This window comes from Ovis aries, chromosome 21, assembly GCF_016772045.2.
Source record: "Ovis aries strain OAR_USU_Benz2616 breed Rambouillet chromosome 21, ARS-UI_Ramb_v3.0, whole genome shotgun sequence".
NCBI classification, from domain to species: domain Eukaryota; kingdom Metazoa; phylum Chordata; class Mammalia; order Artiodactyla; family Bovidae; genus Ovis; species Ovis aries.
Window position 1 is genome coordinate 3,259,406 of NC_056074.1, and position 27,585 is coordinate 3,286,990.

General features: G+C 37.5%; 1 long non-coding RNA gene across 2 annotated transcripts; it reads left to right on the forward strand.

The window, feature by feature from the left end:
• The first annotated feature begins 1,724 nt into the window (after positions 1-1,724).
• Positions 1,725-27,529, forward strand: LOC121817494 (uncharacterized). Of its 2 annotated transcripts, XR_009597912.1 has the most exons (3): positions 1,725-1,916; positions 18,659-22,020; positions 26,196-27,529. It is a non-coding gene; the product is annotated as an uncharacterized LOC121817494 (long non-coding RNA). The 2 variants fall into 2 exon arrangements; XR_006057436.2 differs by lacking the exon at positions 26,196-27,529 and having other exon boundaries at positions 18,659-23,121.
• The last annotated feature ends 56 nt before the right edge of the window (positions 27,530-27,585 follow it).

Sequence of the window (27,585 nt, forward strand, 5' to 3'; positions counted from 1 at the left end):
TCACTTTCATGCATTGGAGAAGGAAATGGCAACCCACTACAGCGTTCTTGCCTGGAGAATCCCAGGAAGGGTGGAGCCTGGTGGGCTACCGTCGGGTAGCAGAGAGCCGGACACGACTGAAGCGACTTAGCAGCAGCAGTAGCAACAGGAGTGAATGGGAAGAAGAGATTGACTGCACAGGGGAGTTGTAATTTGGGAGGAAAGAGTGATACAAAAGATAATTTGTGAAAACAACTCAGGCTGCTAAGTGCAGAGGGAATGTAAGCAGTATATCCAAATAGGAAGCTTTTCTAATCATCTAGATTAGAAGTGTAAACAGTGTAGGCATAATGGAGGTTAAGACAACTGGTTAGATTCAAAAATATTTTTCATTTAGAAATGAAGAGAGATGCAGTGGAATGGATGTGGGAGATGAAGAGGGATGTGTGCTAGGGATAACACACAGATTTCACAACTTGACAATGGGTAGATGAAGTTGCCACTTACTGAGATGATCAAAATAGGAGGAAAATAGAAACAGCAAGTTGTGGTAGGTCGATAATTTTGTGTGAAAGCACTGTGAATCATTCAAATGATGGAGAAGAGGCAGAGCTGTAAATTGTTACTTATCCCCAATGGGTCCATGACCCCTTAATGGGTCCTTTACCTGGAGAAACAAATGCAAGTCAAATAAATCAGGTTCAGTATACCAAAGCATAAATTTTATTCACTGATCGAGGCATAGAGAAGGAAGAGCTTGTATTCTAAAAATGCCTTCTCCCCAAAGGAAGGGGAGAAAGAAGTTTTAAAGGGTAAGAGGTACATCTGTCACCAGGGCTCTAGAAAAGAGGCAAAAATTTCCAGGGGCAGCCTGGGGCAGCTGGGGCACATGCAGTCTTCCAGGCTTCTTTGTACCTGGCAGAAATTGTGCCCAGCGGAGTATGAATCTGCGAACTTAGCATGGTAATGCAGCAAGGTAATGCAGCAAAGGTAACTTGCAGATACCATCAAGTCTCCTCTATACAAGCACCTTCTTGTGGCCAAGTCAAAGTCAACTTAGGGCAGTTGATCACTGCAAATCTCTTAAAGCATGACTGCAAAACATCTGTGTCAAATAACAGTACTTTTGAAGTAGAGATAAATCAGGGAAAATATCCTTTGTCTCTAAAGGGCTAATATGGGTGACAAAATGAAAATTTGAGACCATGAATACACCTGAGTAATTCTAGTATTTATTATTTAAATAGAAAAGAGTTGATAAAGGCAACTGAGGACAAACCATTTGAAGAAATGGCAGAAAACCAAGATTATGGCATGATGTTAAGATCACAAGATAGGAAGAGAACAGTGTTAATTGGACTTGGCAACACTGAGGTCTAGAATGGTTTTATGGGGATTTCATTAGGAAAATTAATCAGGTAATGTAAGAAAGAAGTGGAAAATTTCATTCATGCCAAGTTGAGTATTATAACCTAGGAACGGCATCTCAGAAAGTTCTGAGAACTCTTTTCCCCATTAAAAGTCAAGGCACAGTTATATGTTTTTTGAGAAAGAGGGCTGTACATTAAATGACATATTACTGACAGTTTATATAATCAGATCTGCAAGTACAAAGTGGTAGGTCATCGTGACCCCTTACAAGATCAAGAAGGAATGTTACCTTTTAAGGAGTTGTCTTGTTGACACTAGGAGAATGTTATTCTTTACAGCTGAACAGACATTTCTGCCAATGGGGAGATTTGTTTACACAGAATGATACACAAGGGATAAAAGAAGGAAAAAGAAGGACCAGAGGCAGAGAACATTTTTTATTTTAAAATTTTCCTTCACATAAAATATGAATTTTATTCACAGGGAGCTGATTGGATGGATGGCGGAGAAGGAAATCTGTTAGTCCTGAAGGCTGGAGTTTCAGAAGCTGCACTGCTGACGCCATGGTAAGTTCTCTATGATTCTTTCATTGAGGAGAACTATGAAGCAGAAGGGAAACTCAGACACTTCATGAATGTACAGGCTAGATTCCATGAAAGGGATAATAACTCCTGAAAGATCAATGGCAATCTGCATCTTATATTTTCTCTCAGTGTACTTTAAATACAGGTGTGTTTATAACATGTTAATTTTTGTTTCTCTTTGTATATAACATGTTAGCAATGGACTGAAAGGGTGATATGTTATAAATGTCTACTAAATCCCAGTAAAAGTAAACTGGAATTTTCTAGGACTTAACATCCATGATGTTACATTTATCCAGATACTTCTCAACCATAGGAAAAATAATATGCTTCATTTACTCCCTTAATTTTCTCAGAAGGATGAGAGGCAGCGCTGAAGTCCCTACCCTTCTCCAAGTTAGTAAAGCACATTATACAACTTCAGGAAAAAAGAATCCACTGTCTTGCCCTCTAAACTAAGTCTTTGGATTACGGTCACCAATCACAATCAGCTGGGTGTCCAAGAATTCAATTATAAAAGTCCTGACAGTATCAATCCACAGATAGCATCAGACTCCACAGATAAAGTGCCCAACACAAGAAGACCCTTCACTTCAGACCGAGTCGCAATCTCAGTCTGTTAACCTCTCGTTATACATTAGAGGTTCCCAGGCTCCCCTCCTTGGATTTGATTGATTTCCTAGAGTATTTCATAAAACTTGGGAAACCTGTTTACACACTAGATTACTGGTTTATTACAAAGCATGTTGAAGGACATAAATCAACATCCAGACGAAGAGTAAATAGGGTGAGGTTACAACTAAAGGAGCTTCATCCTTCTGGAAACTGAGACCCACACGGTGAGTATGGAAGTGTTCTGGTTTCCCAGCCTGGAAGCTCTTTGAAGCCTTTGGGGTTTTGTGGAAGCTTCATTACATAGGCAAGGTTAATTAAATTATCAGCCACTGGCGATTGACTCCACCTCTAGGTTTCCTCCAGTCCCTGGAATCCAAGAGGTTGAACTGAAAGCCCCAACCCTCTATTCCTGGTTGGTTCCTTGGCAACCATTACCCCTCCTAGATGCTTAAAAGTTACCTCACTAACATATACACAATTGCAGTGAAAAAAGAAAAGGGGGGGCTTCTTATGAATAACAAGAGACATACTCTGTCTTTATGGTTCTAAAGATTTTCAGCAACTGAAGACAAGAGAGCAAATATTATTTTTAAAAAATGATTTATTTGCTTGTATCACTGAAGAAATCCCAAGGATTTGAGGAGAGGTGAATCAAGAACCATGAATGAAGATCAAACATATTAAAAATATAGTTTGGTTATCTGAATGATCAAATATGTATTCTTTACAGTTCCTGAGTGCTTGTAGTTAAATGGATTGTCATTGCTTTGAAAGTATGACAAGGTCACACACACATACAGACAAAATGCTAGCTATGCAAAACCAAAACAAACAAACAAAAAATCAAAATAACTCTATAAGGACTAGTTCATGCACAAAGCTGTCAGTGATAACACCATGTTATCCCAATAGTTCTGTCCTAAAACTTACTAATGAATGATGGTGTTGGTCCAGAAATGTGCTTGAAGTTGTGAAAAGAAAACTAGGGTATATTTTATAGTTACAATCCTTTTTTGTTTTTACAGGTCTAAACAAGTCTGAAGAGATAGTTTCATGTTTTATTTATTTTATTTTTATTTTTACTTTATTTTGCTTTACAATACTGTATTGGTTTTGCCATACATTGACATGAATCAGCCACAGGTATACATGAGTTCCCAATCCTGAACCCCTTTCCCACCTCCCTCCCCATATCATCTCTCTGGATCGTCCCCATGTACCAGCCCCAAGCATCCTGTATCCTGTATCGAACATAAACTAGCGATTCGTTTCTTACCTGATAGTATAGATGTTTCAGTGCCATTCTCCCAAATCATCCCACCCTCTTCCTCTCCCACAGAGTTCAAAAGTCCGTTCTATACATCTGTGTCTCTTTGCTGTCTCACATACAGGGTTATCACTACCATCTTCCTAAATTCCATATATATGTGTTAGTATACTGTATTGGTGTTTTTCTTTCTGGCTTACTTCACTCTGTATAATAGGCTCCAGTTTCATCCACCTCATTAGAACTGATTCAAATATATTCTTTTTAATGGCTGAGTAATATTCCATTATGTATATGTACCACAGCTTTCTTATCCATTCATCTACTGATGGACATCTAGGTTGTTTCCATGTCCTGGCTATTATAAACAGTGCTGCGATGAACATTGGGGTACACGTGTCTCTTTCAATTCTTGTTTCCTTGGTGTGTATGCCCAGAAGTGGGATTGCTGGGTCATAAGGCAGTTCTATTTGCAATTTTTTAAGGAATCTCCACACTGTTCTCCAAAGTGACTGTACTAGTTTGCATTCCCACCAGCAGTGTAGGAGGGTTCCCTTTTCTCCACACCCTCTCCAGCATTTATTGCTTGTAGACTTTTGGATCACTGCCATTCTGACTGGTGTGAAATGGTACCTCATTGTGGTTTTGATTTGCATTTCTCTGATAATGAGTGATGTTGAGCATCTTTTCATGTGTTTGTTAGCCATCCGTATGTCTTTGGAGAAATGTCTATTTAGTTCTTTGGCCCATTTTTTGACTGGGTCGTTTATTTTTCTGGAATTGAGCTGAAGGAGTTGCTTGTATATTTTTGAGATTAGTTGTTTGTCAGTTGCTTCTTTTGCTATTACTTTCTCCCATTCAGAAGGCTGTCTTTTCACCTTGCTTATAGTTTCCTTTGTTGTGCAGAAGCTTTTAATTTTAATTAGATCCCATTTGTTTATTTTTGCTTTTATTTCCAGTATTCTGGGAGGTGGATCATAGAGGATCCTGCTGTGATTTATGCCGGAGAGTGTTTTGCCTATGTTCTCCTCTAGGAGTTTTATAGTTTCTGGTCTTACGTTTAGATCTTTAATCCATTTTGAGTTTATTTTTGTGTATGATCTAGTTTCATTCTTTTACAAGTGGTTGACAAGTTTTCCCAGCACCACTTGTTAAAGAGATTGTCTTTAATCCATTGTATATTCTTCAAAACTCTTTCTATGAGGCCACCATCACCCTAATACCAAAACTTGAAAAAGATGCCACAAAAAAAGAAAACTACAAGCCAATATCACTGATGAACATAGATGCAAAAATCCTCAACAAAATTCTAGCAATCAGAATCCAACAACACATTGAAAAGATCATACACCATGACCAAGTAGGCTTTATCCCAGGGATGCAAGAATTCTTCAATATCCACAAATCAATCAATATAATTCACCACATTAACAAATTGAAAAATAAAAGCCATATGATTATCTCAATAGATGCAGAGAAGGCCTTTGACAAAATTCAACATCCATTTATGATAAAAACTCTCCAGAAAGCAGGAATAGAAGGAACATACCTCAACATAATAAAAGCTATACATGACAAACCCACAGCAAACATTATCCTCAATGGTGAAAAATTGAAAGCATTTCCCCTAAAGTCTGGAACAAGACAAGGGTGCCCACTTTCACCACCACTATTCAACATAGTTCTAGAATTTTTGGCCACAGCAATCAGAGCAGAAAAAGAAATAAAAGGAATCCAAATTGGAAAAGAAGAAGTAAAACTCTAACTGTTTGCAGATGACATGATCCTCTACATAGAAAACCCCAAAGACTTCACCAGAAAATTACTAGAGCTAATCAATGAATATAGTAAAGTTGCAGGATATAAAATCAACACACAGAAATCCCTTGTATTCCTATACACTAATAATGAGAAGGTAGAAAAAGAAATTAAGGAAACAATTCCATCCACCATTGCAATGAAAAGAATAAAATACTTAGGAATATACCTACCTAAAGAAAATAAAGACCTATATATAGAAAACTATAAAACACTGATGAAAGAAATCAAAGAGGACACTAATAGATGGAGAAATATACCATGTTAATGGATCAGAAGAATCAATAGAGTGAAAATGAGTATACTACCCATAGCAATCTACAGATTCAATGCAATCCCTATCAAGCTACCAGTGGTATTTTTCACAGAGCTAGAACAAATAATTTCAAGATGTGTATGGAAATATGAAAAGCCTCGAATAGCCAAAGCAATCTTGAGAAAGAAGAATGGAACTGGAGGAATCAACTTGCCTGACTTCAGGCTCTACTACAAAGCCACATGTTTTATTTTATTCTTTTCTTACCTGGCCATGTAGCTCCTGGGCAGTAAGCTTTCTGTGACCCTGTTTCTTTGGTTATAGGAAACAACCTTCATTCAGTCTCCATTACCTTCCTGAGTCCCAATGTGCATATTCAAGCAGATGTTAATTAATGAAGAGAAGGAATACAAGACCAGGGAGAAACAGGAAAGAGCAGCTTTGGGACAAGGTCCTAGTTCCCCATCAAAGAATACACACGGCATTATCTTTGAGCTGTTTTGGAGATACTGAAAGTACCTCCAGGTGGGATAAGTTTATGGCTAATGATGGTATGCTGCCCACAAACCTATAGACCCCAGATCAGTTGGAGCTGAAGGCTGATGATGATGACTCCTACTTACCTCACCACCAACTCATCAAAAGAATGTCCACAAGCTGATCACGCCCTTTTTGAACAATTACTATAAAAATTCTCACAGTCTTCCTCAAGTTGGGACACATGGTTTTGAAGGCATTAACTCTCTGTGGCCCCTTTTGCCTGGCAAAGTGATAAAGATATTCTTTCCTATTCAGAAAGCTTACACCTCTGAGATTTGATTGGCAATGGTGTACAGAGAAGCCAAGCTTTTGGCATCAATAGGTCCGTCCTAAAGTGCTGATACAGAGGTTTTGGAGGAAGCTAGATCTTGGTCTTCCATGCTTTACTAGCTGAGGGATCTCAGTCAAGTGAACAAACCTTCTCAAAACCTCTTTTTCTTCACCTGCAATATGGGGGATGGCAATAGTTCTAGATATTTCTACAGATTGCTGTGAAAATTTAATGACTTGTAAGAAAACAGTTTATAAAACGTGAAGGAATAAGAATTTTAGTTATTTTTAAAAGAAGTACTTTTCATGGTAAAGTGTATAGCGTATGATGAAGGAAATGAGATGGTGATCAGTTTGACCAGTGTTTGAACATCATCTGAATCAACTGCATGTTGCGTGACTGTGAAAGTTTACATAATACCTTTGAGACTTTTTCCTGAAGTGAGTTGTTATACAAATATATGCAGCATAAGACTATTAAAATGTTTAAATGAAATTATGCATGAAAAGTGTCTAATGCCATTTAGTATGTGCACATATTATATCCTGCATCAAAATAATACACTTTGGCCCCCTTGTGGAGGAAGGGAAGGTGACCCACCATGCCTTCCTATAATTTAAACAATCCTTCCTTATTTCTAGGAAACAGTTTTTAAAGACAATTTATCTCTATTTTCCTAAAAGGAAAAACAAACAAAAAAAATCATGAAACTTTTGATCTGCTAGTACTGGTACCATTATTGTTTTCACAGAATGCCTTTACTCTAAAGAATATCTTGATCTTCCCAACTCAGGGATTGCAAGAACCTGTGTCTCTTGCATCCCAGGCAGATTTCTAACCATCTGAACCACTGGGGAAGTCCATTTAAAGAGATATTCTCCCTTAAATAATGTAAAAGAATAACAAAAATTTACAGGAAATCAATCAGTGAGATAAACTTAGAAAAGACAATTTTGACATGTCCCTCAAATAGCATGTCTGTTATTTCATTTACATATAAGAATGATCACCTTAAATGAAAATGTATGTATGCCTTCAACTGTCTTTTCACAAAACATGTCTTTTCACCTCTGCTATACCTGGAAAAGTGACAAGGAGCCAGTTTACCTAAAATTATTGCTAAGGCAGGGAAATCATCTCCTTGATCCTTGAAGAGATTAATTAACTTGGAAAGCAATCTTTAAAGACTCCCTTGGAGGAGGGTGTGGAACTCCTTATTGCTTGGATGCAAATGAATCACTCCTATTAATCTTCTGGGTCTAAAAAGGAAAGCCCCTATCCTGGATGAGATTTTAGAGCCTGTAAAGGTGGAGAACCCTGTAAATTCTTTAAGAGCAGACAATCTAATCTGATCCATATGAGAATGACTGTATGCTTAACAAATAGATATAAAAGTTAGTTCTTGCAAAATGCAGCAAGGACAGCTGAGTGAGCAGACGCTCAGGAAGCCAAATCTCCATAGAATAACCTCCTATAATGGACATGCCATGTCCTGGTAGCCAGGCCTGAAAGACTTGGCTGCAATTTGTATCAACCAGTATGTCAGATGATGGAGGATCATCATTCAACTGTGACACTAGCTCTGGACCTTCTCTCAACTTGAGAAGTGGGCTCTCTAGACCACGAAAATTTGATTTAATAAACAAGTAATACATTACAAAACAATTGCACTTTAAAGCTATAAAATAATTCTTACCAATTTCCAAGACACTCAACTATTTAGAACAAGATATTGATTGCTAACTTACCCGTCATAAAATTTTCTCATGCCATGAAACTTCACTATCACCTTAAGCAGTTAAAACTACATTTCATATTTATGTAATTTTTTTTTTCAAATTCAGAGTTTGGAATGACTAAACGGTGTGTTCAGGTGGACAATTGTATGATTAATTATAAAGATAATAAGTGAGTTTTATTTAACCTCAGTACACGGAGCATCTCCTAAAACTGCAGAATATATGTACAAATTGGTCAATCCTTCAAATATGGACAAATGAACTCTGGGAAGAAGACTATGCATAGCTAAATGTCTGAAGAGAGGCCAAAAGATAGGGAAAGTAAATATCTCCTTCAGCTATTAAAATAAACAAAGGGGGAAAGTTCACGGAAACAAAATTCTGTGTTTTCCTATCAACAACCTCAAGTTATTGAGTAAATGAAATGATATAAAAACCTGTATCAGTTGATGCTACAACTTACTCCTTAAAGAAAGTGCTATAGGCCATTCAGGAAGGGACCTGTAGAGAATCCAGTCTCATAGCAGGTTGGTAGATCTGTCCTTACTCAAAGATAAGCAAACAGGTAAAAATGACATAAAATTAAACAGTTGCATGTACAAATATATATTCAGAGCATCTGGAGTATGAGAGCATATTTTATAATGCTTTATTGATGAAACAAAAATGTTTGCTAACATAACACTCTTAAATGGAGCCAGGAGGTCATTAAGAAAGTGTGACTTGTGCATGTCTCAGCCTGGATGGAATCAGGTCTTTTGATCACTTATTTTTCTAAAGAAGTCATCCAGAACTTCTGTCAGAAACACAAGATACTTATTGGAACTTCCATTGGAAACAATGGAAACAGTGACAGACTTTATATTTTGGGGCTCCAAAATCACTGCAGATGGTGACTGCAGCCTTGAAATTAAAAGATGCTTGCTCCATAGAAGAAAAGTTATGAACAACCTAGTTCAAATCAGTTCAGTCACTCAGTCGTGTCCGACTTTTTGCCACCCCATGAATTGCAGCACGCCAGGCCTCCCTGTCCATCACCAACTCCCAGAATTCACTCAGACTCACGTCCATCGAGTCCGTGATGCCATCCAGCCATCTCATCCTCTGCTGTCCCCTTCTCCTCCTGCCCCCAGTCCCTCCCAGCATCAAAGTCATTTCCAATGAGCCAACTCTTCGCATGAGGTGGCCAAAGTACTGGAGTTTCAGCTTCAGCATCATTCCTTCCAAAGAAATCCCAGGTTTGATCTCCTTCAGAATGGACTGGTTGGATCTCCGTGCAGTCCAAGGGACCCTCAAGAGTCTTCTCCAACACCACAGTTCAAAAGCATCAATTCTTCGGCGCTCAGCCTTCTTCACAGGCCGACTCTCACATCCATACATGACCACTGGAAAAACCATAGCCTTGGCTAGACAGACCTTAGGCAGTAAAGTAATGTCTCTGCTTTTGAATATGCTATCTAGGTTGGTCATAACTTTCCTCCAAGGAGTAAGCGTCTTTTAATTTCATGGCTGCAGTCACCATCTGCAGTGATTTTGGAGCCCCAAAAAATAAAGTCTGACACTGTTTCCACTGTTTCCCCATCTATTTGCCATGAAGTGATGGGACTAGATGCCATGATCTTCGTTTTCTGAATGTTGAGCTTTAAGCCAACTTTTTCACTCTCCTCTTTCACTTTCATCAAGAGGCTTTTTAGTTCCTCTTCACTTTCTGCCATAAGGGTGGTGTCATCTGCCTGAGGTTATTGATATTTCTCCCTGCGATCTTGATTCCAGCTTCTGTTTCTTCCAGTCCAGCGTTTCTCATGATGTACTCTGCATAGAAGTTAAATAAGCAGGGTGACAATATACAGCCTTGACGTTCTTTTCCTATTTGGAACTAGTCTGTTGTTCCATGTCCAGTTCTAACTGTTGCTTCCTGACCTGCATATAGGTTTCTCAAGAGGCAGGTCAGGTGGTCTGTATTCCCATCTCTTTCAGAACTTTCCACAGTTTATTGTGATCCACACAGTCAAAGGCTTTGGCATAGTCAATAAAGCAGAAATAGATGTTTTTCTGGAACTCTCTTGCTTTTTCCATGATCCAGTGGATGTTGGCAATTTGATCTCTGGTTCCTCTGTCTTTTCTAAAACCAGCTTGAACATCAGGAAGTTCACAGTTCACATATTGTTGAAGCCTAGCTTGGAGAATTTTGAGCATTACTTTACTAGCATGTGAGATGAGTGCAATTGTGTGGTAGTTTGAGCATTCTTTGGCTGAGTTCTCCAAATTTGCTGGCATACTGAGTGCAGCACTTTCACAACATCATCTTTCAGGATTTGAAACAGCTCAACTGGAATTCCATCACCTCCACTAGCTTTGTTCCAGTATATTAAATAGTAGAGACATTACTTTGCCAACAAAGGTCCATCTAGTCAAAGCTATGGTTTTTCTAGTAGTCATGTATTGATGTCAGAGTTCGACCATAAAGAAAGCTGAGTGCCTACGAATTGATGCTTTTGAACTGTGGTGTTGGAGAAGACTCTTGAGAGTCCCTTGTACTGCAAGGAAATCCAACCAGTCCATCCTAAAGGAAATCAGTCCTGAATATTCACTGGAAGGACTGATCCTAAAGCTGAAATGCCAAGACTTTGGCCACCTGATGGGAAGAACTGATTCACTGAAAAAAAAACTCTCATGCTAGGCAAGACTGAAGGCAGGAGGAGAAAGGGACGACAGGATGAGATGGCTGGATGGCATCACCTGACTCAATGGAGTCTGAGTCAGGTGAGTTTGAGTTTGACATGAGTTGACATGAGTTTGAGTAAACTCCGGGAGTTGGTGATGGACAGGGAGGCTTGGTGTGCTGCAGTCCATGGGGTCGCAAAGTTGGACACGACTGAGTGACTGAACTGAACTGAACCCTAAAATAACTAGTAATAGCCTATCTATGTATCTGACCCCTGCCTAAAAATACTCATGATTACTTAAGGACAAGTATTTCTTCACTAGAGTCAAGAATCAATCACAGTTTTCTCCAGGCAATTTTCAACAGCCAAATGGCTTCTTGTCTGTATAACCCCCAACACTTTCTCTTCCCTGAAGCACCAGGTACACTGTCAGTTGTACCTGAACCTGTGTCTTCTGAACAGTATTTCTTAAGTCCTCAAATAAACTCTTGTCTTATCTGAAGCCTTCTGCAATGTATTTAGTTGTCACATCAAACAAATACTTGGGAAAGCTATTTTTATTCTCAAGACAGTTAAAAAAAACCACACTCATGTTCATAGTAGTACTATTCAAAATAGCCAAAGATGGAAGCAGACCAAATATCTATCAATGAAGAGGTAACAAATGGTATATACTCCAATGGAATATTATTTATCTTTCAAAAAGAAGAAAGTTCCGAGGTACACTACAATATGGATGAGCCTTGAAGAGATTATGCTAAGTACAATCAGTCAGTCACAAAAAGCCAAATGCTGTGTAATTACATTTATTTGAGGCATCTAGAGTAGTCAAATTCATGGAAAGAAAGTCCCTGTCCATCACCAACTCCCAGAGTCTACCCAAACCCTTGTCCATTGAGTCAGTGATGCCATCCAACCATCTTATCTCTTGGGACTGGAGAGAGTGGGAATTGGCAAATTGTTGCTTAAATGAGATAAATAAACTCTGGAGATTAGTTGCACAAAAATGTGAATATACTTAACACTACTTATATATTTCTTCTTAGAAAGTGCCATGATTCTGGCATCTTTTGGTGAGCTCTCGCTGGCCCTTGACAATCTGGAGTAGAAGGTGTAAATTTTGCCCTGGGTCATTCCCATATCCGCAACAACAATTAAAAATACATTTTAAAAAAGAAAATTAATGAAAATAAGAGTATTATATAGCATATAACAGAAGTAACTATCAATTTTAATCAGAAAACGTGAAGAATTGCTACACAGAATTTAAAATACAATGAGTGCACCGACTCCAGTATTCTGGCCTGGAGAATTCCATGGACTATACAGTCCATGGGTCATAAATAGTCAGACACAACTGAACAATTTTCACTTCACTTCAAGAGTAGAATCTAGACTATTCAAAGTCAAATCATTAACATCAAAAAACAAACAAATTTCCAGATTTTAAAACAACATTTAAAAATTCTAACAGCATTCAGAGGATAAAGAAAAGATGATATAAGTGATTCAAAACAAACAAGCACAAAAGAACAAGTTCTTTAAATAGTTGACATGCAATATTCAACGAAGGAGTAAACAGAACAAAAATAGAAAAAGAAAAAAAAAAAAAGCTAAACTGAAATAAAGCCTGAGTCTGCAGATCAAAAAGACTCATAGAATAGTTACTGAAACAACGTGTAGGGCCTTTCTTGGCAGTCCAGCCATCAGGACTCTGCCTCTCAGTGTGTTTCCATCCCTGGTCAGGGAACAAAGATCCCACGTGCCATAGGGCGACTAAACCCTGTATGTTACAAGGAAATATCCTGCATGATGCAAGAAAGATCCTGTGTTTTGCAGCTGAGATCTGATGCAGCCAAATAATAAATAAATATTTTAAAAAACCCCACAGAAGTGTTTACCCAAAAGTTGCACTCAAAATGCACTAAAAATAAAACCCAAAAACACAAACCAAAACCAATGAATAGCTAGATATGCAAAGATGAAGTTGTTGAATTTTTAGGGTTTCGAAAAAGGAGATATTGCCAAGTATTCAGGAAAAATAAAACAGAAGCTTAGAAACAATTTAACAGGAACAACAGAAACAAAGAAAAAACAACAAAAGCCTTTTTACTTAAAAGCATGGGGAATCTTTGCCTCTGCAGTGTAAGTTACAGGGAAAAAAAAGTGTTTAAAGGTAGGGGATATGACCTAAAATCTGTGTACCTAACCTAGCTGAATGTGAACCAAATCTCTAGGTATAATGTGTAAATGTATATGGACTTAAAGTTGAATTTAAATTTTATTCTGGTGTTCTAATTATCCTAAGCTAGCATTGATGAAATACATGAATTTGTGTTGTATAGTGATGAATTATCAGAGAAAATAGTTTCTAGCTTAAGTCCCTAAATCTTAGAATAAATTAATACTGTACTCCTGCATTCAAAAAGAAATAAGTTGAACTGGTACCTATTTGAAAATTATCCCATATTTATTATTACAAGGGAAAATTATGTTTTAAATAATTGGTAAACATTAGCTCCATAGTAATAAGTTGGTACTTGTGATACTGAGTTGGTGGATTCCAAAATTCTTTGAATTTGAATATATAACCAGAGGTAATTTTTATAAATGCTTAAATTAGTTCTTGATTTAAGAGGATGATCTCCTAAATGATAGATAACACATTTATTTACTGTTAGTTGACATGATTTCACTATTTCTGACAGTTTTTCAAGAGTAGAGTCCTGAAGCCAATTAGGAAAACTGGACAAAGTCCAAGAAAGAGTAATAAGGATGTTTAGAAAAGCTAGCTTCACAGATGTTGAGAAATCGACCAAATGGAAATTATTTACTATAGAACGGAAAGAGGATATCAGCATCTCAAAGATAAAACCAAGAGAAGCAAAATGGAGAAAACAACAACAATTCATCTTTGTACAGAGACAATCCCAGAGAGGAGGCTAGAAGACTGACCAGATGGATACAGGTAGTTCTTAAAATGATACAAAATCTAGAAAAGCTAGAAACCATTTAGGAAAACAGATGGGCATTTAGCTACATTCCAACACTGCTTTACTTGAAGCTGGTCACAGTTAATATTTTATAAGAGAATCATAATTTCCTAACATTTGAAGTCATTCAAAAAGGGAATAAGTCTTCATCAGGGTTGGTTGTGTTTGGGTGGCAGGTGGTGAGCGACTTACTGCAAAGCAAGATGATATCCACCTGTTCCGGAGAGAGCATGTTTTCCTCACAGTTCCTTCTGACAGAAAGCCTTGGCCACTGCCAAAGGCAGGTTCAAAATCTATCAAGAGTTTAATCCCATATGTCATCTCCTATGCCCATAAATTTTAGGACTTGAGATGAGGTTGGCTTTGGATAAGAAATTGAAAAAATCCTGGGTCATAAAACTACTGTCAACACAGCCGTCCAAGAACAGAGCATGCAATTATAAGTTTGAGAAGAGGAGGTTGAGGGTGGAAGAGATGACGAGTCAAAGGTGAGATTTCAATCTGTTTCCCTCAGACTTGAAAGAAGTGTAATTCTAAAAGCAGGCTTCTTTCACTAGGAAGGACATATATTGAGGAAGTGGGTGGGAGAAAAAGGGGGGAAAAAAAAAAGCAGTGAAGACACACGGGGGAATGATCAGCAGCAATGGGCTGTCATTGTTCACAGAAACTGAGTACCATATTTTTGAAATGGAACTTTAACTAATGGGTAGAATGGGTCATGCTGTCCTGCTGTAATCCCTAATTAGCACAGGGAAATGTGATGACCGTTACCCAGGACCCGTCTGCTTTAATTCCATTGTCCTACTGATAGATACAGTCCTTCATAGGAAATAGCTCCATTATTTAGCTGGGAAGACCAACCACTTAGAGAATTATATCTTAGTATAATTATGCTGTAAATAGTGTAAAAACTAGTGTTTGTACACCTAGTATTACAACATAGAGGATAATATCTTCATATATCATAAATAGCATTGAAAACTAGAATATATGATACGTACCTTAACAGAATGGCTATGGGAACCTGCAAAAAAAATGCTTTCTCTTAAAAACAGTCACTAAGAGATACTGCACTTATTCTAAAATTGAAATGCAAATTCAAATGTAGAAGCATATTCAGAACTTAAGCTAAACTTTGAAACAAATGGGTATGTGTATGTGCATATGCATTTCATTTGTGTGTGCTCAGTCATGTCTGACTCTGCAGCCCCATGGAGTGTAACCCATCAGGCTCCTCTGCCCATGGACTTTTCCAGGCAACAACACTGGAGTGAGGTGCCATTTCCTACTCCAGGGGACCCAGGGATGAGATCCACGTCTCCTGTTTCTTCTGCATTAGCAGGGGTATTCTTTACTACTATCATCACCTCGGAAGCACCATTACAAAGACTTTAAAAACCACAACCTATCTTGAGGGGATAAACCCAAGCTCTTCTGCAGAATTCTCTCATTAAGTTCTTCACATGCTTTTAAATGCCTCACTTTTCACTCTACTTGCTGTTGTATCCCCAATGGAAGTCTTGATTTGTCTTTGCATCCTCAGTGTTGTGTGTGTGTGTGTGTTACTCAGTCATATCTGACTTTTTGCAACACCATGGACTATAGCCCGCTGTCCATGGAATTCTCCAGGCAAGATTACTGGAGTGGATCACCATTCCCTTTTCCAGGGATCTTCCTGACCATCATTATAATATCATGCAAAGTATTTTCATTTTCCTAGAAATCCTCCTTGCCTTCCCCCATTTATCTTTCCACACTCTGTTAGTCCCTGGCAACCAGTGGTAACTTTACTGTCTCTATACATCTGCCTTTTCCAGAAGGTCATATGGGATTACCAGGTGGCACAAGTGATAAAGAACCTGCCTGCCAATGCAAGAGACTTAAGAGACATGGGTTCAACCCCTTGGTGGGAAAGATCCCCTGGAGGAGAGCATGGCAACTCACTCCAATATACTTGCCTGAAGAATCCCATGGGCAGGCTACAGTCCATGGGGCCCCGCAGAGTTGAACACAATTGAAGTGACTTTGCATGCGCACAGGCCATATAGCTAGGATCATACAGTATATAACGTTTTAAGATGGGTTTATTTCACTTCATGTTATGCATTTAAGTTCCCTCCATGTTTTTTCCTGGCTTGATAGGTTAATTCTTTTTAGTGTTGAGTGCTATACCATTGCCTGTATACTATAGTTTATTTATCCATTCACCTACTGAAGGACATCTTGGTCGCTTCCAAGCTTGGCAATTATGAATAAAGCTGTTATAAATATGTGCATGCAAATTCTTGTATGGGAGTGTTTCCAGCTCCTTTGGGTAAATACCAAAGAGAATGATTGCTGGACCTTGTGTTATAGATTCCACCTGCTAATGAAGGAGACCCGGCTTCCATCCCTGGGTTGGGAAGATTCCCTGGAGAAGGGAATGGCAACCCACTGCAGTATTCTTGCCTGGGAAATCCCATGGACTGAAAAGCCTGGTGGTCTACACTCCATGGGGTTGCAAAAAGAAACTGCCAAACAGTCTTCTGAAGTGGCTGTCCCATACCATTTTACTTTCCCACAAGTAATAAGTGAAAGCTTTCGCTGCTTGACCTCCGCGCCAGCATTTGGAGGTGTTAGTGTTCTGGAATTTGGCTGATGCGAACAGCCAACTCATTGGAAAAGACCCTGGTGGTGGAAAAGATTGACCGCAGGAGGAGAAGCGGGAGACAGAGGATGAGATGGCTTGATGGCATCATTCACTCAATGGACATGAGTTTGAATAAACTCCAGGAGATAGTGAAGGACAGGGAAGACTGGCATGCTGTAATCCATGCAGTTGCAAAGAGTTGTAAACCTAGCTACTGAACAATAATCGGTACGTATAGGTATCTCATTGCTGTTATGATTTTCATTTTCCTGATGCTTTATAATGTGGGATATCTTCTCACATGCTCCTTTGTCATCTTAAGATCGTCTTTGGTGAGGTGTCTGTTCAAGTGTTGGGCCATTGTTTAACTGGATTGTCTGCTTTTGCCAACTTCTTTTTATCTTTTATAATTTTCACAACAAACCAGTCAGAAATTATAATGATTTCTACCAAACGTTAAATATTTTTCCTAGAGCCACTGGGATCTCAGTCTTTTTGGCCTTTAATATTTTGAATCTAAATCTAAAGTCCTTTGCCTTATGCCCTGATAACTCAGAAGAAATTGGCCATCAAAATTGTCTTGAATAGTGAAATTAAGGTTGGCCAGACAGAGGAGCCTGGTAGGCTTCAGTCCATGGGGTCGCTGAGAATTGGACACGACTCAGTGACTTAACTTTCACTTTTCACTTTCATGCATTGGAGAAGGAAATGGCAACCCACTCCAGTGTTCTTGCCTGGAGAATCCCAGGGATGGAGGAGCCTGGTGGGCTGCCGTCTATGGGGTCGCACAGAGTCGGACATGACTGAAGCGACTTAGCAGCAGCAGCAGCAGCAGCAACCTTTGCAAATTCTTGTTCTGATATTTCACCCTTCATATGCCATGGAGAAATCTGGTCTATTGGAAACCATGTGGTATTGGCTCCTGGTTGTGTTTAATGATCCTTCTGCTCAGGCTAGGGAGCTCAGACATGCATATTGTGCTCTAAAAAGATGCCACTGGGAGTCAGGCTAGAGTTCAGTGTTTCCAGCAGAGGAAGCAAAACAGCTGTTGTGATGCCTGCAGCTTGGGGCAGAAACAGAGTTATAAGAGCTGTCAAAGAGTGCCCCATGAGCTCTGCTTTTCATGGCCTGCCTTCTCACACAGTGCCTCCTGATCTCAGAGGCTTTATTATGATGATGATTCTATTTCTAGTGAGCCCAAAGAGCACGAGGGAGATTATTATAAGAAAGCACTATAGGTATATAGGACTTATCCCTTGGAGGACCATTTCAAAGGTTTTGAGTTTCAACCATTCTGATGCTTTAAAAATAATCCAAGGATATAGAAAGTCTGAAAACAGAGTTGTGCTCTAGATAACAGTATGGTACACAAAGTCTTTGATTTATCACAAAAGACAGCAAGAGGTCAGGGCATATTTTCATCCCTGAAGTATAGATTTGGATCTACAAAAGATAGTTTATGGCTTGGGGTTTTGAAGTGTCTGGTGTCACAGAATACTTACAAAAAAAAAAATCAAGAGAAAACTTTTAAAAAGGAACTTGATCTTCTACAGGGCAGTGAATGACAGTTTAATATTTTGTGTAAAATAATATGCAATAAAGAAAATTTACAGTATTTTGCAATAAAATATTTGCGGTAGACAATTTCTCATTTTTTAATTTTTTTTTAATTGAGGATAATTGCTTTACAATGTTGTTTTGTTTCCTGCCATACAGCAATGTGAACCAGTCATAACTGTATGCATATATTATCTTCATCTTGAGTCTCCCTCTTACCCACCCTCAATCCCCACCCTCTAGGCTGTAACCGAGTGCCAGGCCAAGTTCTCTGTGACATATAGCAGGTTCCTGCTAGCTGTTTTACACATGGTCGTTTATGTGTCAATGCTATTTTCTCAATTTGTCCTACCATCTCCTTTCCCCAAAGCAGATGTGCAGAGTATGATGGCGGAGATGGCAGAAAGCAAACAGGAATTAAAGAGCCTCTTGATGAAGGTGAAAGAGGAGAGTGAAGAAGCTGGCTTAAAACCCAACATTTTAAAAAATGACCATCATGGCATCCAATGTCATCACTTCGTGGCAAATAGATGTGGAAAAAGTGGAAACAGTGACAGACTTTTATTTTCCTGGGCTCCAAAATCACTATGGATTGTGACTGCAGCCACGAAATTAAAAGATGCTTGCTCTTTGGAAGGAAAACCATGACAAACCAAGATAGCATATTAAAAAAACAGAGACATTACTTTGCAAACAAGCCATAGTTTTGGCTGTAGTCATGTATGGATGTGAGAGCTGAACCATAAAGAAAGCTGAGTGCCTAAGAACTGATGCTTTTGAACTGTGATGTTGGAGAAGACTCTTGTGTCCCCTGGACTGCAAGAAGACCTAACCAGTCCATTGTAAAGTAAATCAATCCTGAATATTCATTGGAAGGGCTGATGATCAAGTTGAAGCTCCAGTACTTTGACTGCCTGATGTGAAGTGCCAACTCATTGGAAAAGACCCTGATGGTGGGAAAAATTGAAGGAAGGAGGAGAAGTGGATGACAGAAGATGAGTGGTTGGATTGGCATCACCAACTCAACGGACATGTGTCTGAGCATGTTCTGGGAGATGGTGAAGGAATGGGAAGCCTGGCATGCAGCAGTTGACAGAGTTGCAAAGAGTGGGTGGGACTGAGGGACTAAAAAACCACTTAAAAAGTGTGAGAAATATTCTGATAAGAAACATAGGCATTAAAAAAAATCATTTTAATTAACATAAATGAACTCTCTTTTCAATAGTAAAATACCACCATGTTTCCAAAACACAATTCTTAAAAAAAAAAAACAAAACCAGAAAACCGATTAAAAGTGAACACAAAACAGGCAATAAAAATTAGAGAATATATTACATATCAAATGTATTGACATTATATCTATAAAAGGAACCATTCTCTAAGAAGACTTCTAGAAAAATTCACACTTAGGAACATTCATATTGTAGAAGTTACACAAAATTTCTTCAAGAGATCTGGAATCCTTATCAGGAAATAGAATTTGTTATATCTAACAGATATTAAGAACCTATGTTTTTTGTGTGTTTTAAAACAATTTTTCAAGTTGGCTATAATTATAGATGATAAGGTTTTACTTTTAGCAACAAAACAAACATTTCAGAAAAAAAGTGATAAGGGAAAAGAAAATATAATCAAATTAGGTGAAATCTCAATACACAAAGGCTATTATAGTAAGTTAAAAAATCTATATCATCACTTCAGGTATTGTATCCATCATATAGAAACATAGTTTATTCAATGACATTGTTAATATTAAACCTGAGTTTTCTTGCAACATTTTGTTGCATCAACACTGTAGCAACATACTTGTGTGTATGTAGGCATATTTGCATTTGCATCCATGAATATATTATTTCTCAGCTTTATTTTGGAAATATCTTTATTTGAAAGTGTCAAAATTACAATCCATTGAAAAGAATAGTCTTATGAATACTAACATTTTTGTCCTTTCCTTTGGTTCACTAACTCTTTACAAATTATTGTATTTGCTTTCTCTCTGTTAATTATTTTATTACTCTCATTAACACATATTCATCGGAGAAGGCAATGGCACCCCACTCCAGTACTCTTGCCTGGAAAATCCCATGGATAGAGGAGCCTGGTGGGCTGCAGTCCATGGGGTCGCTAAGAATCGGACATGACTGAGCAACTTCACTTTCACTTTTCACTTTCATGCATTGGAGAAGGAAACAGCAACCCACTCCAGTATTCTTGCCTGGAGAATCCCAGGGACGGGGGAGCATGGCGGGCTGCCATCTATAGGGTCGCACAGAGTCGGACACGACTGAAGTGAGTTAGCAGCAGCAGCAGCAGCAGCAACACATATTCATGCAATTTTTTCTGAACCACTAAAGAACACCTTGCACACTTCATGACTCCCCATTCTTATTTTAGTGTGTACCTCCAAAAAACTTATGTAATCATGGTACAAATACTATATTCAGAAAACTATTCAAAAAGTCAAAGCAATTGTACAAATAACTTTCTTAATGGTGTTAAAAAATCCAGATGCAATGGACTTCTCTGATGGGACCACGGATAAGAATCTGCTAGCCAATGCAGGGGACACAGGTTCAATCCCTAGTCTGGGAAGATTTCACATGCCGTGGAATGACCAAAGCCCCTGTACCACAGCTACTGAGCTCTTGCCCTATAGCCCATACCTGCAACTACTGAGCCTATATCCTGCAGCTACTGAAGCTCTCACACCTAGAGCCTGTGCTCCGCTAGAGAAGCCACTCAGATGCAGCCTGTGCACTGCAGTGAAGACTGGCCCCTGCTCACTGCAGCTAGAGAAACTAAGCAAAGACTCAGCACAACCAGAAATAAATACTTTTTTAAAATTCAGATGCAAAACACCCACTAAGTTAATTTATCATAATCTGCCTTTAGCAGGAATTTTATACAGATTGATGTTGTGTCCTTGTCAGTGCCTCATATCAGAAGACACATGATTTCAGTGTCTCCTATTACTGGCAATACTAATTTCATCACTTAATTAAGGTGGTGTCTGTTTAAGATATGTTGCATTTATTAAAACAAATTCAATAAAATTATTATTATTAATATATGCATTAAAATTTTAAATATAACTTTTTCCACTGACAGTTTAAAAAAATGATCTGTGATACTTTGAGTTCTGTGAATATCCTGTTCACCAACAAAACTCCATCCCAGGTAAAAGTGTTTGATTAGTGACAGATAAATATCTATGTATTCTTCATGGATGTTGATGAATCTCATTAATCATAGGTTAATACCATTTTGTACTCCCAGCAACAATCAGGAGCACAGACTCACCAACAGAGCTTTTGCATTTCTGTGAATCTGGAGGAAAATTATTTTAGTGTAGTTTGTTTCCAAGTATCAGCTTTATTGCTTGTAAAATTTGATTGAATTACATAACTGGAATCTACAGCTAGTGCTGTGCTAAAGCTGCTATATGGTTTTCAGGAGTCAAGCAAGCATCTCTACCCAGCTTCATATTCAGTGATGTCATTTTGGTAACTTGAAACTGGCCGCAGGAAGACTATTTAACCTGCAGAAATCAGAAAATGTTAGAGCTCAGCCAGGGCCTCAAAAATCCAGTGATAAGGCATTTTTTCACTAGTGTTTGTAACCAAAATGGTTTTCTTCACACTCCCTAGCTTCCAACCCAACCTGGAACTTGGGACCTACCTGTGGGATAGGTCAACGGTCAGCTGAGAAGAGGATCATGATTTGAAGCATACCGAGGTGAGAGCAGAGAGCCCCTAGAGGAAGAGGCTCCTTTGCAAATGGCCTTTAGCATATTACCCTCCCTACCACACACAAATATAGATGACCATCAGCTTCTTGCCATTTTAACAACTTGATAGATTATTCTTAGTGCCTGTGGGTAGAAGCCAGTAAAAAGTGGAGAGAGGGTAGTTAGTGGTTTCTATTGATTATTTTCAAGAGAATAGAAGTTTCTATTTTACTGTGTAGTAACAAAGGCTTCCCAGGTGGCTCAGTGATAAAGAATCCACCTGCAATGCAGGAGACGATGGAATGTAACGCAGATTCGATCCCTGGGTCAGGGAGATCCCTTAGCAAAGGAAATGGCAACCCACTTCAGTGTTCTTGCCTTGGAAATCTCAGGGACAGGGGAGCTTTGTGGGCTACAGTCTATGGGGTCACAAAGAGTTTGGCTTGACTTAATGACTAAACCACAACAAAAGATCACAGGAAGAAGTAGTATATAGATTTCTTTCTGTTCTGCTTTTTCCAACTTAACAGATGAAGAATTTGAGACTCAGAAGAAAAAGTGATGGTTTTGAAAGCCACACACCAAATTAAGGACCAATCCAGAGCTGGAATCTTGATCTCCCATATCCTAGCATGGCAGAGGAGAAGAGAGAGTACAGCCCATGAGGTCAAACCTCTTATGTAATAAACAGAGCAAGTACACCAGAAGCTGCCATGTTACTTGCCCAAGAACAGACTGCAAGTAGATGATAGAGCCAGAATTGCAAATACAGGTTTTCTGACTTGCAGTTCAGTGGTTTTTTTAGTACCCCACAGGAATCACCATCCTAAACTTGTGATACATTTGCTCTTTGATTTTTAGAACAGAATCTGAAGATTCCAATCCATCCATCCATGAAGGAGAATTAAGTGATAACGTCCCCTTGCTTTTTGTGCAAACCGAAAGAGATGAAAATTAAACAAACAAAAGCTACTAATGCCCAGAATACACACTAAGGCCAATTAAAACGAAAACTCTGAGAGATTCCATTGCTGATCTTTTTTATTGTAATATATTTAATCAATTATTTTATTTGAAAATAATAAAATTTACATTTTCGTGTGTGTAGAGTTCTTTGGTTTTGACAGTTTCTTGCAATCGTGTGACTATTGCCACAATCACTTGTGTTGTGCCTTTGTGTCAACCCAGTCCCCAAATCACAGATATATTTTCTGTTACTATGTGCATACGTGTATGTTAAGTCACTTCAGTCCTGTTCCACTCTTTGCAACACTATGGACTATAGCCCACCAGGCTCCTCCGTCTATGGGATTCTTCAGGCAGGAATACTAGCCGGAGTTGCAGTGCCCTGCTCCAGGGGATCCCCCCCACCCAGAGATGGAATCCACCTTTCTTGTCGCCTGCATTGGTAGACGTGTTCTTTGACTGCTAGCGCCGCCTGGGAAGCCCCTCTGTTACTACAGTTTGCCTTTTCCTGAAGTTCTATGAAAGGATTCATTCAGTATCTAGTCTTTTGAGTCTGGCTTCCTTTACTTGCAACAATGCATACAGATTTTTGCATGTTTCAGTAAATTCCTTTTGGTTATGGGATATGTATGACTATCACATTTTGTTTATCCATTCATAGTTGAAGGATATTTGGGTTGTTTCCAGTTTGAGGGATTATGAATAAACCCCTGATAAACAATCATGTACAAGTCATTTGTCTTAGGTAAATAAGAAGTGTGGAATTGCTGGATCATATAATAAGCAAAGTTTTAGTATTATAAGAATGCCAAACACTAAATTATTTTCCAATATGTCTGTAACATTTTTTGTTTACACCAATATGATGAGAGATTCTTCTCTAATGTTTGTACTGTCAAGTATTTTATTCCTTAATTTTATCCATTTCAATAAGTTGTAGTAACATAACTTTATAGATATTATTTGCTTTTCCTTGATTACTAATGATGTTGAACATATTTTCATGTGCTTATTGGCCATCAGTATATTTTATTTGATGAAGTATTTGTTCAAATCTTTTTCAGTTGTTTTAATTTTTAAAACTCTATTTTTACTAAATTTTATATATTCTGGGTAGAAGTCCTTTGTCAGATATTTGTTTTGCAAATACTTACTTATATTTTGTAACCTTCCCTTTTCATTCTTGCCATCATGATTTCACAGAGAATTTTTTAATTTTGATGAAGTTCAATTTATACACTTTTTTCCTTTTATAAATTTTACTTTTGGAGGCATATTCAAGAAATAGCTGCCTAATCCAAAGTCTCTCTCTCTCTCTCTCTCTCTTTCTCACACACACACACACATACACACATACACACACACACACATACACACATACATCTTACTGGTTCTTTTTTCTGGATAATCTTCACTAATACAGGAGATTAACATCTTTAAAATATTGTGTCTTCCACACCATGAACATTATCATTCTCTGGATTTACTTAAGCCTTTGAATAATTTTTTGTCTTTGCTTTGTAATTTCTAGCATTTATATCTTATACATAGCTTGCTAGGTTTATATCTAAGTATTTCATAACTTTAATGCTACTTTAAATATGATTTCTTTACTTTCAATTTTTAATTATTTTTGCTAGTACATAGGGGAAAAAAAAGCACTTAATTTCTATAGACCTTGAAATTTGCAACCTAAATATATTAATCTCATGAGCTTTGTTGTTGTTGTTGTGGGTTCCAAGGGATTTTCTATGTAGCTAAACTAATATATATATACATAAATAATTTCACATGGTAAATTATGTTGACTGATTTTTAAATTTTGAAACAGTCTTCCTTTCTTAGAAAACTCCCATTCATTCATGACATTTAACTTATATTTCCTGGATTGGTTTGCTAATAATAAGTTGAGAAAATTTGCTTCTATATTCATGAGAAAATTAAGTCTATACTTAATATCCTTATCTTGTAATGTCATTGTCTGATTTTGGTATCAGGAAAAGTCTTGCCTCATAAAAATAGATTAGGGAATACTTGATTCTTTTCTATTTTCTGGAAGAGTTTTGACATAATTGGTATTCTTTCACCCTTAAATATTTGATAAAATTTATGAATAAAATCATCTGTGCCTGAAGATTTCTTATTGAAATATTTATAAGTATGAATTCAATTTATTTAGTGAATATGGTATTATCTAAATTATTGACCTTTCCAAGTTTTTATAGCTTGTGTTATTCAAGAAATTAGCTAAGTTTATTTACATGAATTTATGGTCATAGAATTGTCCTTAGTAACCCCTTATTACCTTTGTAATGTCTTTAGGATCTGTATTGAAATTGCCTCTTTCATTGCTTAAATTTAAGATTTGTGTCATTTTTCTTTTTTATTCCTTTATCAGTCTGGCTAGAGGTTTATCAATTTTATCATATTTTTCAAAAGCTGCTTGGTTTCTTTGACTTTTTATGGTTTTTCAGTTTTTAATTATATTACTTTTATTACTTTCTGCTCTTTATTTCCTTCCTTCTGTTTGCTTTGCATTTAATTTACCCTCTGTTGATTTCTATTTTTAATTGATGTATAATTGATTTAAAATATTATATTAGTTTCAGATGTATACTGTAGTGAGTCAGGTTATATAGATTAAACTCCATTTTAAAATATTTCAAAAAAGGACATGTTTTCCTGTGTTGAACAACATATCTTCATTGCTTGTTTATCTTATACATAGCAATTTATATTTATCTTATACATAGTAATTAGTAATTTGTATTTATCTCCTACCCTATTTTGTCCAGCCCATTTTCTCTCATTCATTATTTTATTTCTTATATTCCACATATGTCATACCATAGATTATTTATTTCTCTCTGTCTAACTTATTTCACTAAGCACAATGTACTCTACATCTTATCAGGTTATTGCAAATGGCAAAATTTTATTCTTTTCCTGACTGAGTAATACTACATTGTATTATACACACACACATATACACACACACACACCCATATATATGTAATATATACACACATATATATTAATTCATTACTTATCAATAATACATTAGTAATTAGCAACCATAATTCATTAATGTTATTAAAATATATTAATTACATAATATATTAATATTATAGCAGTGATTATTATTAATTTATTAATGATATTATTAATAAAGTATGTTTCATCATTAAATAAGAATTTCAATTTTGAATGTACATAGGTTTGGTCATTATGTTGGAACAGCTAAGGGACAGCTAAGGAAATTGTCTTTATATTAAATTCACCTAATAGCAACATTCAGAAAACGAAGATCATGGCATCCGGTCCCATCACTTCATGGGAAATAGATGGGGAAACAGTGGAAACAGTGTCAGACTTTATTTTGGGGGGCTCCAAAATCACTGCAGATCATGACTGCAACCATGAAATTAAAAGAGGCTTACTCCTTGGAAGGAAAGTTATGACCAACGTAGATAGCATATTCAAAAGCAGAGACATTACTTGGCCAACTAAGGTCCGTCTAGTCAAGGCTATGGTTTTTCCAGTGGTCATGTATGGATGTGAGAGTCGGACTGTGAAGAAGGCTGAGAGCCAAAGAATTGATGCTTTTGAACTGTGGTGTTGGAGAAGACTCTTGAGAGTCCCTTGGACTGCAAAGAGATCCAACCTGTCCATTCTGAAAGAGATCAGCCCTGGGATTTCTTTGGAAGAAATGATGCTAAAGCTGAAACTCCAGTACTTTGGCCACCTCATGCGAAGAGTTGACTCATCGGAAAAGACTCTGATGCTGGGAGGGATTGGGGGCAGGAGGAAAAGGTGACGACAGAGGATGAGATGGCTGGATGGCATCACTGACTCGATGGATGTGAGTTTGAGTGAACTCCGGGAGTTGGTGATGGACAGGGAGGCCTGGCGTGCTGCGATTCATGGCGTTGCAAGGAGTCGGACACGACTGAGTGACTAAACTGAACGGAACTGAATAGGAACAATACTTTGACTTATATTGTATAAATTTAATTAACATGGTTTAGTGGACTTGGATATTTAACAAAACAAAAACTCTTCTTGTATTCAATTCTACTCTTGCTTCCATTACTGATTTCTGGTAGATTGAGACCAAAGGAGGTTTTTGTGATCTGAGATATAACCACTCCACAATGACTGGAATATCAGCTGTTGTGATGAATTGTTTAGCATTCTTTCTACACATTTAGGTATAAGCTGAATTCTATATTCATATATAGTTTAGCAATTAACCTCTTTTTTTTTGGTTAAATAACACAACTTTGCTTCTAAAATATGTTTTATTCTTTCATTTGTAGCAGCACAATGTTTCTGATATGTAACATGATACTATTTGATACATAATGGAAAATATTTTAAAATTCTATCGACTGTGAAAAGTCATTTCTGCTATCAGCAGAGCTGGTAAGTAACATATTTGAAAACTGATAGTTATTTTATATGCTGTTAAATTATGTAGAAAATCCGTTCATTTATGTTAATAGAGTAACCTTTTGGTCATTGCAAATAAAAACACTGGCATTATCATAATTTTCTGTGAATCTAGATTTTTCTGCCATGAATGAAAAATTTAGCTCTCTATGTAG